This window comes from Schistocerca piceifrons, chromosome 7, assembly GCF_021461385.2.
Source record: "Schistocerca piceifrons isolate TAMUIC-IGC-003096 chromosome 7, iqSchPice1.1, whole genome shotgun sequence".
NCBI lineage: Eukaryota > Metazoa > Arthropoda > Insecta > Orthoptera > Acrididae > Schistocerca > Schistocerca piceifrons.
Genome location: NC_060144.1, coordinates 445769216 through 445782479, shown reverse-complemented (window position 1 = coordinate 445782479; position 13264 = coordinate 445769216). Strand labels below are relative to the sequence as shown.

At 40.4% G+C, this 13264-nt stretch overlaps 1 protein-coding gene across 1 annotated transcript in view; it reads right to left on the bottom strand.

The window, feature by feature from the left end:
- The window catches only part of LOC124805143 (zwei Ig domain protein zig-8-like), a 914439-nt gene that overhangs the window by 807329 nt on the left and 93846 nt on the right, over window positions 1–13264 (bottom strand). The window lies entirely within an intron of this gene.

Sequence of the window (13264 nt, the reverse complement as noted above, 5' to 3'; positions counted from 1 at the left end):
AAGCCTGTATTACAAAGATGAAAAAGTGGGTGAGAAGTTTACATATGGTATTAAAAATTATAAAATAGTTTAACGTTGTTGGCATTGAATCAAAACATTAGGACTATAGTTATTTAAAATAACGAATTAAAAGATAAAAAGATAAATACTATATGTAATTTGAAACCACACTGCAAGAAAGGTGAAATTCTTCTAAGAAACAACATTATACTTTAACTTAAAATCTGAAACACCTGCTGTAGGATAAGATGATTTGGGGACAAAAGAACAGATTGGGCGGTGTGGGTAGAAAAATATAGGGACAAATTAGGTATTAAACTATGATAGTATTGGGGTGTACAATGGGAAGCAGTTTGGTGTGTGGGCAGTGGAACGGTATCAATAGGAAAGAGATGGAAAGGTAAACGGAGAGGGAAGCACTGATGTAGGGTGGAATGAGAAAGAGGGTGGAAGAGTTATGGACGGATAAATATCTGGGCGGATCTCACTGAGGGGGAGGTAGCTGCTTTAAGTTGCGTGTAACAGTATATGGAGTTGGTGTTGATTGAGGGAGGGTGGTATGTGTTGATAATGCTGTGGCAGCACACCGCGATTGGTGTTAAGAGGGGAAACAGCAGGGCTTTTGGAATCTAGGTTGCGGGTAGGTTAGGATACATGGACTGTTCGCAATGGGTGAAGGGGTCGGGAATTTGATGAGATGGTATCAATTATTGTTTATCTTCCTCTGCACATATAGTAAATTAAACTCCGATTCAGCCTGTATATTTGGCTAATGTCAGGAACTACAGTGCGTATTTTGATACGATTTTCACTAACAGACTCATTTACAAAGATGGATCGTTGGAATGATAATGATGAGTGAATACTACACGTATTTTACCTGTTTCACATTTAACTGGCCTCCGAGTGTCATTTCGTAGCAGATATGCAGTCTAGAAGAGCATATCTGGAGGAGAAAAGCAGTAATCTAACAGCCACCTCAAATCCCAGAGAGAAGCAGAGGTTCACCAGAGTGAGAGATGACTTGTGCCGCATTGCCGCATATTTCTGTCTATATCTGTGCCTGGAGACCAATTTAAGAATTACTGTACGTACTATTATACGGTTTTCACTAACAGAGTGATTCATGAGGCAGAAAGATTTGTGCATGGCAGTACATATTAAACAAGTCGTTCCGCCGTAGAAGCCTGATACTAACCCTACGAAATCGTGGCGGTTCGCTATTTTTGTGTTAAATGGCTTATAAGATTTGTATTAAACTTTGCTGCAAGGGTAGAGTAAACTGCAGCAAAGCTTTGGAGATCTTAAATATTGCTTCTCATACGTGTGCTATATTGACAAGGAGACTTCCGAAGAACTTGAAGACGCTGAAGATGACAAGCGCCCTGGATGTCCAATCCCATTATTAGTCGATGAAATCCTGGAAAAAGTGGTTGTGAACGATCGCCGTACCACAATCAGAGAAGTCGCTGCTGATCTTCAGTTCAGTTGGCTCATGCCACGAAATGTTTCGTGTGTTATCGGTACAAAATGCTGTAACGGGTGTTTTGGGTTCTGTTTAATGTTGCTGTGATAGTGTGTACCTGTTATTGTAAAACATATGAAAACGTAGCAGCAAGAATAACAGCATTATTTGAAAGGAATAAATAATCTTTAATAATTCTTATTTATGTGCTGCTGATCCCAACTGTACTCAATTATTTTGTCATACCTTATCACTACAAATAAATATTGAAATTCTGTTTCAATAATTGTGTACGTGACATTATTATGTATGCACCAAATAATTAATACATCGCAACACAACCTCTACCCATAACAACACTGGTGTCGTACATACTTTTATTTTAAGTCAGTGACGAATTTTTCTGGGAAAAATTAATCTTACGTACCAGCCATAAAAATTATTTCATTTATGTAAAGACCTCAGCTTATCTTCAATCTTATCAGCGTCATACATCATAGAGGGCACCAGAACAACGAAAAAAATCAGAGACAATACAATGCCAATACATTATTTTAGTGGTATTATCTTTTTTATATGATTATTCTTTGTAGGAAACTGGTTATAAAAATAATAAAACAATTGTTGTTGGACACTTCACAATATACTAATAAATCACATTTAACTCAGTTCTCACATTTAGGCTTAAAAGACATTTCTGTAAAATATTCATCACTTTTTAAATCTCGAGCACTGTCGCATACACTGTCGACACAAAATATATGGCGTTGACATTACAAAGTGTAACAGCAAAATTAGTTCCAGAATTGTTGAATTTAGAAGAATGGCAACGGTGTATGCGAGTTCCTTAGGAGTCGCTTGAATAACGATACCGAGCTAATGAGAAGTGTAATGAGCAGTGATGAAGCATATATTTACGGACATGACGTCGAAACTAAGGCTCATTCGTACTAGTGGCAACACCGGAAAAAGTTAAACAAGTGCGGGCTAACGTTAAAGATACGCTCACGGCGTTCTCCTATTTTAACGACATAGTACACCACGAGTGTTTGTCAAATGGTCAAACGATCCTTATTATAAATTCAACGCTGTTTGCGTAAAGCAATCCGAAAAAAAACCTCACGAGTTAGTGACAAAATAATAGATGGTTTTTGCACCAAGACAGTCCACCTGCTCTCATTTAGCGGCTTGCCCGTGTATTTTTGGACAAAAATCATACTGTAATGACGCTCTAGCGTCTATATTCGCCAGAAAACGCCGAATGTGACTTTTTTCCCAAAAATAAATAAAATCTTGAAGGGTTTTATATGCATAGTATAGATTAAAAATTTCTTACTGGGGAAGGAAAGCAATCCCAAAGATCATTTTCAGGATGTGTGTCGAAGAATGGAATGAGCACTTAAAGGGGACTATTTTGGAGGGTTAACATGGATGTAGGCAACAGATAAAATTCTTTCCAAACAACTGAACACACCGCTTATGTACGATTTCGTCGTATTTATTTTTATATTACGTTTATCTATTAAACAAAAAGCTCAACATGACATTGAGCCTTGTGGAAAAATATTTTTTTGTTTCCTTCAATTATCATAGATGTCCACAGAATAATCAAAAATCATATATGCAATACAGCTACAAACTCATTTTATGGTGGAGGTGTAACCTTCTGAAATGTATACTGGAAGGAGAAACGAATTGTGACAGCAACTTGTAGTATCAGCTGATATTGAGAATGTTATTTCTAAAAACGCTGCATAAAGCTGTATCATCGAAGAATACGGCTTGATATTCAATAAGTAACTTTTTTTAACTGAATTTATTGGTTCGTAGCTTACACCATACAGCCAGTTCATTCGAACATAAATTATATACTTATTTATGGAAAAATAGTCTGTTTGAACGCAGTCACTGAGACGTGACATCACCTTAAAATAAAACGTTACAGAATAGTTTTGTGCAGACCGCTGTCAGTGACATACAGCGCTACTATAAATTATGATTCAATTTAATTAATTTTCGTGTCGCGACATACAAATGGGCCATTAACAGTCTAAAGACCGAAGGAAAGAGGAAGGCTCTAAGTTTTGTTTTGTTAACCAACAACGGCATAAACGGTGGCTAGCTCTGTGATAGTTACGTAAACGGCCGCCAAAGGCAGCTGTGAGTTAGATGGATACTATGCAGTACGTTTTCTGTGTTGTGGAGTGAGTCGACACTTACAGTGCAGTGGAAATCTCATCTCCGATTCGGCAGTGAACCGCCGCCATGTCCGAGGATTTCTAAATCAGTCCCTTCCTCGGTGAAAGGTAGGTCGCATAGGAAATCAAGATCTGACTCTACGCTTCTACCCATCAAGATCTATTAAGCTCACGATCTGTGACTTTTCTTGTGAGACTACGTTAAGAAAGCTGTTTATATCCCGACTCTACCAACAACTCTGGAACTGCCTGCCGAGCCGTGTCACTGCTGCGGTGGCGTAACACGCGACATGCTACTTCCGTGTGGTACGAATTTAGCTACCGTTTAGATGTTTGCCGTGCATTGATCTTTCATTAGCTGAAAAAACTATACCTTCGAAATATCCCCCTTTCATTGGTTTGTAGGCTATTCCCGTACAACTTATACTTCATGCAATGCAAATCAGTTAAACCGATTCCATCGTTTAGCTTAACCCTGTATTCGTTTTAGATGCGGATACCTGCGGCAAATGTGAATCCGTACAAATTATGGTAAGCTCTATGATATTGTGCTATCAAAGCCATCATGCACGATGACAACGAATGACAAAGCTTCACAAGCTCTTGTAGAGGGATTGTACTACTTTGTACTACATCCATGCAGGCTGAGGAACCAGGCTAAAAGTTGATGTACGTTCTCATTTTCTCCACAAGAGCAGAAAGGTGTCTGTATGATATTCCGCCTGTGAAGATATTTAAGGAAACATCTGTGGTTAAACTTGATCCTGGATATTATAGAGGTGAGGTGCCTAGGACAGAATTTGTATCAGATTGCGTGTAATGGGAACTAACTGGTGAATCCTTGAGTACCTCTTGGCTTTATGTCCTGTAATTTCCTCCTGTTCCCATCGACAGTCTTCCATCATGTGTATGTGCTGGACGTGATGGTAATCCGTACTTCGGACTGCCGTTATGGAAAATAGTGCCAAGTAAATATTTGGGCTTCATAATGACAGCAGGTGGAAGAGTCGATCAAGAAGTACAGAATCAAATAGTCGAAGCTAAATTATTGCAATTACCTCCTATACTATCGAACGAATCTTCTCCTTCTTCCTTGTCTAGTCTCGTGATTCTACTAGGTTATGGGTGTTGTATGTGTGGAAACAATTTCAGTGACAGTGGGTGACCGAATGCCCTACCTGACGCCCCGACCTGCTCCCACACGGAATTCGTGTATCCCCATCTGTCCGCGACTAGAATAAACATCTACAAGCGTGAGACCGTTTTGTGAATGTTTGCCTAGCATGTATCTGAGGCATGACGTAGGCACCGGCCCAGCGCTTACTAGAAGGATGGGGGGAAAACAGCCTAAAAAGCACATCAACCCAGATCGGCACACTGCGCCGATTCGATTGGGGGCCAGGAGGACTCCCCGAATCCCAGAAGTGTCGCCTTAACTCTACCGGATATCAGGAGGGTCAGTATTTTGGACTGACAGTGCCTCTACTTTTAAAAAGAAGAAACAGTCCGAGCGTTTAGTGAAAACCAATGCGACATATGAGGCAAAAGAGCGGACGGAAATAATTTGCAGCAGAACTACAGCAACAGGCACAGTGCAAAATGAAAACAAAATACATATCGAAATAGACATGACATCTTGTAGTGGTTAGAATGGAATCAACTAGAATTATATGGTCGTATGAAAGATGGAAGGAAGATTAGGCTTTAATGCCCTGTCAAGAACGAGGTAATTAGAGACGGGGCATTACCTCAGTTTATATTCTGAAGGATGGGAAAGGAAATCAGCCGTGTTCTTTCAAATGAACCATTCCGGAATTTACCTGGAGCGAATAGTCGGGATGGCCTGAGGCTGATTTGAACCGTCGTCCTCTCGAATGCGAATAGTACGTGCTGAACACTGTGCCACCTTGGTTGGTGGTATGGTCGTATGAGGTATATGGATGGCAATAACACACTAAAAAATTATCAACGTGGAGAGTTCAAGTGTATGTTTTATCGCTTTAGGACTGAAAATACAAAGATCGACATAGTAATCGTATCGACATAGAGGTGTGTAAATGTAGTTTTAGAGGCCCAACAATGCTCTGGAACAATACATGAATTGGTGGAGGTAAATTAATGATCGAAGAAGGAAGAGAGGAATTCAAGGCAATGAATGTCCATAAATGGATAGTGAATTGACAAGAGAGTATTTGCTATAATTATACTCTACATTTTCAAAAGAATATGTTTTTGACACATAGTGCTCCTGTCTTCAAGACAAACAGACCTCATCAGACCTTGTTCTGGACGTTAATCTGAGGGTGAAGCACATTTGGTCGTCACTGCAGCGTAAGTGGTCGAGGCATAGAGAACTATGTCCTTAATGTTTTGGACACATTGAACTTTGTATGAAGTGACATAATTTCCAACCGCAAGGAACTTCTGTTGACGTAACTCGTTCTTTACTATTACTTTCAATAATCTAATCAGCTTCAGGTGTCAAAATATTACTTAGCATACCGTATACGGAAATTTTCTTACTGTTGTGTCAAATAAATGAAAAACGTCCTCACGCTTTTACATGAATAACATTAGACGCAAAAATATGTGTACTCTATTTCCGTCCCTTCGGGGAAGGGGGGGGGGGCAGGGGGGGGGGAGGGGTGGCAATAGGAAGGGCATGTCTCGTTGCTTTTTAACAGTAACACTGTCAAATCCTTAGTAACAGGCTGATCCCAAGAGGACAAGAGATAAGGCCAATAAAAGAAAATTATTATTACTACTGACTGTGTAATGATCATCATTATTGATGGCAGTGACGAGATATGGCTTGTATTTTATTTGGCGCTTTGGTAAAGATGTAGACTTAGAGCATACTGTAGAAAATTTTCAGATCCTTGATGGTGACCTGATGATCGGAACCGATAGTACATCTAAAAATAAGTTTTCTCAGGGAACTCTTCATTTTGAAGTACGACTTTTCCAAGACACCCAGACACTAACGAGCAAAGAGCGACGTGAAAGGGGAGGGGGTGGATCGGGTTGAGTATAAAGAATATACCGTTTCCGTGAAAAGCGCTACCGCCACGTTCACCTCCCATGGGTAATAACGCGTTGAATCAAGTAGTCATTTTCAGCTATCGCCGCTTTTCACGTTGGGAAGACGGGGCATAGAGCAGCAGATTAGTAGACAGACTTTGAGATGTCGATACTGCTCCTGGAAATATTTCAAGTAAGGGGAAGTTACCTCAAGTTGAAAATAAAAGCAGTGGACAAGGTTGTAGCTTTCCGTTGCAGAGTTCGACCTGTGAGAGGATTTACCAGAGTGAACCCCTGCTTTAAGCGCGTTTTCAAAATTCCAGCACGAGCAGTTGAACACAGATTTTATCTCAGCGTCAGGTGAGAGACTACAGTAAAGCAGGAGGAGCTTAGCGTCGCGAGCTAAGTGGTGTCCACGCAAGAAAGACTTAGTAAAAGTTCGCTTCTCGCATAAGAGTGGAAAGAGAACGGTCAGCCGAGGCACGGCTAAGCGCAACATTTTAAGCGGCTGGCTTTTGACGTATGGTGGCACAGCCAACGGCGACGAGGGAAAGAGAGACGTTATTCCTAAAATTAAATTTGCTCCCAGGATGCCAGAATAAAATTAACAAAGCTGTCAACCTTTATCACGTGATTAGGAGACTGTAAGGTAAGCTGACAAAGTGCACCGCACATAATCAATATAATCCGGCCTACTTACGTCTATTTTATTATAGTAATCTCTGCAAATGAACTCTAATTGGGAGAAAGAACTGTTTTGCATCGGATCGCGTTCGGCTCCTGAGTAGTTACGTTTGGAGCCAAAGATTATATTTCATATACCATCGTAAGATCCGCAACGAAGTGTCAAATACATTTATAATTTACTTATTGAGTAAAGGATGAGTGGAAGGTCCCATGATGGACTATAGTATCTGGTGAGTGTCCACTGAATAATAACTGGCTGCTATTAAGTACATAAGCCACCAGCCTACACCTGTGCCTCTGGTCAGCAGGGGTCACGCTTAGCAGTAACCACCGCAAGCGGACGCTTCAAACATGGACTGAAGAGTCACGCGCTTCACAGATCGAGTGCTGCGTAAATTGCGTGAGGTGTTGCACCTGTTTTTGTCTTGCAAGAAATTGCAGGTAACATGTTTACGTGAGATGATGCGTCGTTTGTCGCCTCTTATCGGTGAAATCCTGTTGAAAGTCCTGCTCAGTTGACATGAAACTTTAGCAAATCGTAACACTTTCCCTACAACCCTATCATAGTGTTTTATCGTCATTTCTTTCGGTTTCCGTCATTCATTACTTGCTTCAGTACCCATGGAGGCGGTTAGTAAATAAAAGAACGAAACTCTTATGGCAAAATGCAGATTGCCTTTCATTTAGTATGTAACGTTTCTGTTCTTTTTGTTCGATACTACCCAAATTATACTTAATTTCTAATAATATTACGTTCTTTTTCCGCACTGTGCTTGTAGCTCACTATACGCTGATGAGATAAAACCCTAAGACCATTTGCTTCATAGCTTGCTGATCCATCACTGGAAGGCTATATAGTAGGATATTGGTACAAGACGCCAACGCACAGGGCACGATATTCCTGTAAATTGCGAGACCGTGGTCCGTCGATGTGGAGCTGGTGCCCGATAGCGTCCCATATGGTTCAGGTCAGTTGTATTTGTAGCCAAGATATCAACTGTATCCACGTGAGTTCATTGTCATGTCGCTCAAAGCACTGTTGCACAGTTCTAGCCTTTTGACACAGCTAGTTATCCTGCTGGAATATGCCATAGACGTCTGGACGACATCATGCATGAAGGGATGAAGGTGATCCACAAAATGTACACGGAGTCCATAGGTGTCATCGTGCTTTCTGTTATTGCCAAATCTCCCATGGAAGCTGAGCTGAGTATGCCCCAAGGGCATACGTGCTGACGCTGTGCATGTTCCGAGTAGCCGTTCGCCTTAATGGACGTGACAACTGACCTGGGTTAAGGTAAGTGACTCATCCAAACAGGTTATACGTTCCCGTTGATCCATGGTCCAGTCTCTATGATACTGAGAACACTGCAGTTTTAAGTGACGATTTCGTTAAGTCAGCAATGAGAACACTAGGTTCATCTACAGCGAATCCCCTTGTTCAAAAATGTACGCTGAATTGTTTGTTCCGAAACACTGGAGCCCGTACAAGAATACGCTACATATCGGCGTCTATCCTACTTTACAGAGCGGGCTAACCTTCGACCCCTACGTTCTCTGATCTCTGGTCGCCTATTTGTAGTGTCGTTTTCCTTGATCCACTTTCAGTAGGTTCTCAAGATATCTGCGCTCTAACAGCCAACCAGGTTTCACTGTCCCGGCGATAGTCGTTTCCAGACGCTGGGCCACAACAGTCTGTTCCTCTAAAATATTTGATACAGTCTGTTGTCGCATTTGCCGTCACGATTACCAGTTTCGCTCAATTTGTTTTTCACTACACAATCCAATGTAGTCGCAGAGAATCGACTCAGTTTCATGGACTAACTGATCATCTGAAGGTGTTCAAAATTCGAACGAAAACAGTAATCATTACAAGACAAACGCGACAATAGACTGCAGTTAGAAACTATAAAAATAACACATTTATAATGGATATATATTTACTTGACACAATGTGAGGTTTTCATAATTCAGATTTTTGATGAATCCGCTTGTGTCAGAGAATAGCCATTTCGTCGCTGGAATAATTTCCCACTCGTCTCAGCTTAGCTAAATACATTTCATACCACGTCTCACACCCTTAACGACAACGTGCAGTGTTTGATCTGGCGGTGGGCGTAGCCATAAGGCTTCGGTTTTGTGTTATTCGGACTGTTTATACTTCAGACAACGAGAGATATTCATTAAGTTTTCATTGTTACGTCGAAAAAATGAAACTAAGCAAATTGTTATTTCCTTGTTTTCAGGTACGTCTGCAGTCTTGATCCACACTGAAATCCCAATGTCACACCGCTGGAGAAGCCTAAATGAAATACTACTCTTCAATGATAAATTTGAATTTTGTGCAGTAACATGTTCCCTGCAGTAACAACGTCGCGACAATATGTATTGAGCTGGTTGAAGTGAATGGCAGCAGTGCACCATCATTCGGCAGGGTGGTTATCTTGCACCTACATTTCAGGTGAATTTGGACAAAGGGACATTGCTGACTGCGTTACAGGCTTTGAAGATCATCGCCCAGACTACAGCTGCCTTCACAGAAAACTTGAACGCAACCACTTAAAAAATTTGAAAACGTCTGAAGTCTCCTAAAAGCTAAATATTTAGAGAAATTTAACTCCTTTATTACTAACTTAGTATGTTAATTAACAAATACTGAAGCATGGTTTTTAACGTAAGCGGCGTACCTTTACCTTTTTAATATCTATAGCATGAAAATAAATCAAAATTTAATATCGAAATGTGAAATGCTTTTTTTGTTAAATTGAAATACAGTACAGCCTTTAGAAACAAGAAGCGGGAGTTTTGTTTTCTCGTCCATGTTTCACATATTTAATGTAAGAGGAAGTCAGACATCAGCCGCAAATGCGCACTGAAACAAATCCCGTGGGGAAAAGGGAAAATTTGTACCGGACCGGGATTTGAACCCGGATTTCCCGCCTTACTTGAACAGTCCCCTTAATCACCTAGTTTATCTGAGCACTCTTCCCGTCGGAGCCCAAATCCTTACTTGCCGCACACGTCATATGCATTGTTCACTGTCCATTATACTCATTTGTCACAGTTCACCTGATTCCCGCAAGTACTGAGATATAGAGTTCATCTGCACTGAAGGTATCATTATTCGCCGTCAAGCGCATATATTATGTGTGACATCTGGCACTTCTGACAAGTCCGAAACAACGGACGCCTTACATATAATTTTGCATATGTATATGCAATTTTAATGCATTGCAAATACTCGCATTTTCATGCAATTAAAGGAAGAGATATACTAATCCAAGACATATACTAACATAGATTAAGTCTTAGTTCTCTTACGGTAGGCTGACTGATAACTACAAGGCAGTGCGAGAGCGATCTATGATCGTGGTCCATGTGATCAGCATTTCGACAATCCACCCACCCACTATTGCAAGAAGATTAGTCGTGTAGGTGCCGCTGATTCTTTATCCAAACAGCTCCTCATTTGGTCTCACAAGGGCTGAGTGGACCCCGAACCATGTCTCTCTACCCCAGCTAAAGTTTGAGCAAGTGTGGGAATCGTGCCCGTGTCCTTTATTTAACTGAATTTATTGAGCAGCAGATACTACAAAACTCTTAAACTGACTTCAAATACTTGTAAATGTAATGTATTAAGAGTAAAATCTTTTCTCTTTTCCACTTATTGTTGAGGATTTCTTGTTTTTAGTAAATGATGTATTGTTTAAATTCCTTTACAGATTCTCCTCTCTCGCTGAAAATGTCGTTTATGAAAGAATATATAAATCATATAAGTGGTCTGGTTTTGAACGCTGGAAACGTTTTGACGTCCATCCATATTGTTTTCGTAGTGTTTGTTTCGTTAACGCTCGTAGATAACAATGCCGCCGATTTAAACTTTATTCATTTCCTTAAACCCACAATTTTGTGGCAAACTTCTCTTCATTGTATGAAAGTACGGATGACTAGTCAGTTTTATTCCGTGGCGTCACGTAGCCGGCAAGTTTAAATCACTTATAAACATATAAACTGCTGATCGTAACCTTGCACATAAAGGTTTGACTGAAAGACTGGACCAGGCTGTTTCCCAGTTGAAGTCTCAGTTTTGTACTTGATATGCTGAGGGACATGGATTTTTTTTCTCAATGGTTTCGATCATTTCCTTTGCCGTACATAGTCTTACGTTGCTAGTCTTCCTAAACGATATGTTGCAGTTAGCAAGACAAGAGTAATATTTGCAGGAATCCTCCTGTCACATCTGTTTTCTGTCACGATGCCCCACCCTGCCGTTAGTAAATCCGACTGACTCTCTGATAACTGGAGAGTATTTATCAACGTATCACACTTGAAGTAATAGCAGAAAAAGTAAACATTGTGGATCAGGTTTCTCCATATTGTATAACGTGTAGTGGTGCAGATTTTGTGCTGTAAAACTCAAACTTTGCCACCGGCACGCTAGATATATGGTATATTACATATTGAAGTTCATACTTTCAGCAGAGCAAGTTATCTACTTAGCTGAGAAGTTACGTGCTGGTTTACCATGCAGCGCGCCCGGGTGAGATTCCCGGCCGGGTTGGAGATTCTTCCTGTCCGTTGACTCGGTGTAGTCCTATCCTTATCATCGTTTCCTCAGCGCTGACACGCGAGTGACGTCATCTGAAATAAGACCTGCAACCTGGCGGCCTTAGCAACGAGAAGCCGTATTACAACGCTTACGGCGATTATGACTGTAGGAAGGAAATAGTTCAATTGGATGAATGATCGTATGTTGAGTACAGTGCAAAAAAGACGCTTTCTTGCCACGATAAAGTGAATGCCACGAATCAAACGATTTTAAGTAGACGAATATAACAATGTAAAAGACGAGGCGTTTAAAACCGTTTTCTGAAATATTTGGAAAACCTGAAATCAGATTTAAACAAGGTTGTAACAAAAATGGTTTGTCTTGAAGGTTTACATCCAGTGACTTCAAACTCGCGCCCCTGGCACATCTCTCGGAAGGGGTACTCAACTTCGAAAAATAGGAACCCCCATTTTTTTTATTGCCGATTCGAATTCTCCGTGAAAAATATGTAACTTCTGTGTTTGATATTGTATTTGATATTGTATTTGTTGTTTGATATGTGGAATCCAAATCGCCAAAAATCAAAATAAGTTAAAACCGATGGAAAATGATAATATCTCAAGGAACAGACATCCGATCAGAATCCAGGACATTAAAAATGCAGTTATTGTAAAATCTTAAATGAGAAACCGGTTTTTATAGCATAAAGCTTCGATCTTTCAGAATGTAATATACTACTTTGTCCTCATCATTGGGCTTATTTCTTTTACAGACGACGTTTGACTTGCCTTAACCAATGGGGATTCTCCACAGATCAATAAAGCATATTATTCCCATTCAGTTGACCAAAATTTGTAAAAACTGGTACATCGGACGAAACTATCAATGAAATAAAATCGTCATAAGCTGCTTTTCGTTGTATCCAAGCGGAAAAGTTGAAGTGGTTTTGAAAGCCATCTCCGTGTAGTTCCTGATGCAACGATAAACTGTAAGGATGGAGTTCCTGAACCTCATTTGTTTTCCCGACAAAAAAATGTATTTATTCTCTGAAAAGAACTGGTTTTACGCTAGAGACTTTAGAATTCCGGCAACTGCTTTTCTAACCTCCTGGGATCCTAATCCTATGAGCATTTCTTGAAACATTATCGGTCTTCAACAGTTTTAGCCCATTTTCATTTTGGCCGATACGCCACTATCTGTCCCGCAACAATAAAGGTGTTAAATACAGAAGATTTTTATCCTTGGAGAATCCGATTCAGAGAAACAAAAATGAAGGTTTCCACTTAAGACTTCAAAGTTGAACAGTTCCTGCCCTCTCAGATCGGGGGAGAGGGTTTCGAATTT